The sequence below is a fragment of the Galeopterus variegatus genome, unplaced genomic scaffold (genome assembly GCF_000696425.1).
Source record: "Galeopterus variegatus unplaced genomic scaffold, G_variegatus-3.0.2 Scaffold2036, whole genome shotgun sequence".
Taxonomy (NCBI): Eukaryota; Metazoa; Chordata; class Mammalia; order Dermoptera; family Cynocephalidae; genus Galeopterus; species Galeopterus variegatus.
In genome coordinates, this window is record NW_007728147.1 from 112,668 (window position 1) to 115,227 (window position 2,560).

At 35.2% G+C, this 2,560-nt stretch overlaps 1 non-coding gene across 1 annotated transcript; it reads left to right on the top strand.

The window, feature by feature from the left end:
• The first annotated feature begins 1,247 nt into the window (after positions 1-1,247).
• Positions 1,248-1,321, top strand: TRNAI-GAU. The gene has a single exon. It is a non-coding gene; the product is annotated as a tRNA-Ile (tRNA).
• The last annotated feature ends 1,239 nt before the right edge of the window (positions 1,322-2,560 follow it).

Genomic DNA, 2,560 nt, shown 5'->3' on the forward strand with positions numbered 1-2,560 from the left:
GCAGTAAATGCAGACCCAGCTTTACAATCAATTAAGAGCGATGAGGACTCCAAAAGCCAGTCAGCCTAGGAGTGTGTGTGTATATATATATATATATATATGCGTGTGTATATATATATATATATATGCGTGTGCATATATATATATATATGCGTGTGTATATATATATATATATATATATGCGTGTGCATATATATATATATATGCGTGTGTATATATATATATATATATATATGCGTGTGCATATATATATATATATGCGTGTGTATATATATATATATATATATATGCGTGTGCATATATATATATATATGCGTGTGTATATATATATATATATATATATGCGTGTGCATATATATATATATATGCGTGTGTATATATATATATATATATATATGCGTGTGCATATATATATATATATGCGTGTGTATATATATATATATATATATATGCGTATATATATATATATATATATGCGTGTGTATATATATATATATATATATATGCGTGTGCATATATATATATATATGCGTGTGTATATATACATCTATACACTCATACATGTATATGTATATATAGAATCTTGTGAGAAGGCAGAGAAAGGTGATTAATTCTTACTGCCAAAGAGAGTTTGCTGGTTAGGTTCATCCTGGGAAAAACTGGGATAAAAATGTATATTCCTAATTCTTTTCTGTACTTCTTTCTGCTTTTCAGAACCTTTATTCCCCAATATTCTTCTCCTTCCCTTTCCATTCTCTTCTCTTTCCCTCTCCCTCCCCTGCAACCAGAACTACAAGAGAGACTTTGCTTAACTCTAAAAATGATAAATACAGCATTGCTTACTTAGCCTTTAAAAAATCCATGCCTTCAGTCATAAAAAAAAGGAAATTCTGATATATGCTACAAAATGGATGAACCTTGAAGACATGATGCTATGTGAAACAAGCCAGTCAAAAAATAAATAATACTGTATGATTCCACTTATATGAGGTATCTGGAGTAGTCAAATGCATGGGAACAGAAAGTAGAGGAGTGGTTTCTAGTGTCTGGGGGCATGGCAGGGCATGGGGAGTTGTTTAATGGGCATAGAGTTTCAGTTTTGCGAGACTGGTTGCATAACAATGTGAATACACTTAACACAACTGAGCTATATACTTAGAAATGGTTAAGATGGTAAATCTTATGTTTTTTTTTTTATCACAATTAGAAAAGAACGTGTTTTATTAAAAATACAAACAAAATGGGCTGGCTGGTTTGCTCAGTTGGTTAGAGCATGGTGCTGATAACACCAGGGTCCGGGGTTCAATCCCCATACCAGCCAGATGCCAAAAAAATAAAATAAAGTAAAATAAAAGACAAACAAGTGTTGGAAAGGATATGAAAAAACTGGAACCCTCATCCACTGCTGCTGGGAATGTAAACAGTGCAACCACTTTTGAGAAACACTTTGGCAATTTCTTAAAATGTTAACTGTAAACATAACCATATGACCTAGCAATTTCACACTTAGGAATCTACTCAGGGTAAATGAAACACATATCCACACAAACACATGTACGTGAATGTTCATAGCAGAATTATTCATAATAGACAGAAACTAAACACAATTCAAATGTCCATCAACTGGTGAATAGATAAACTGAATATGGTATATCCATACAATGGAATTTTATTAAACAATGAAAAGGAACAAACTACGGATACGTGCTACAACATGGATGAACATCAAAAACAATAAGCAAAGTGAAAAAAAGCTAGATGCAAAAGACCTACATGTTATATGATTTTCATTTACACAAAATTTCCAACAAAGGCAAATTTACAAACACCAAAATAAAGCAGATCAGTGTTTGCCTGGGCTTGGGAATACAAGAGTGGATTAACTGCTAAAAAGTATGAAGGAACTTCTTGGGGTGATGGAAATTTCCTAAAAGTGGATGATGGTTATGGTTGTACGGTATAAATTTACTAAAAAATCATCAAAATGTAATTTTAAACTGGTTAATTTTATGGTATGTATACCTCAATAAAATAAATATTAAAATTAAAAAATTTTGGGCCGGCCCGGTGGCGCACTGGAGAGTGCGCTGCTTGGGAGCGCGGCGGTGCTCCCGCTGACCTCAATAAAATAAATATTAAAATTAAAAAATTTTGGGCCGGCCCGGTGGCGCACTGGAGAGTGCGCTGCTTGGGAGCACGGCGGTGCTCCCGCTGAGGGTTCGGATCCCATGTGGAGACCGGTTCCCGCTCACTGGCTGAGCGTGGTGCGGGCGCAACACCGAGGGTTGCAATCCTGTTGCCGGTCCCCGGTACGGGCACGACACCAAGGGTCGTGATCCCGTTACCGGTCAGTAAAAAAAAGACAAAAAGGAAAAAAAAAATTAAAAAATTTTACAACACCAAGGGTCATGATCCCGTTACCGGTCAGTAAAAAAAAGACAAAAAGGAAAAAAAAAATTAAAAAATTTTACATAGTATATTCTAAAACATCATGACCCACATATAGGTAGGCCATCTTGGAAGCAGATCCTCCAGCCCTATTTGAGCTGGCATCTCCTGG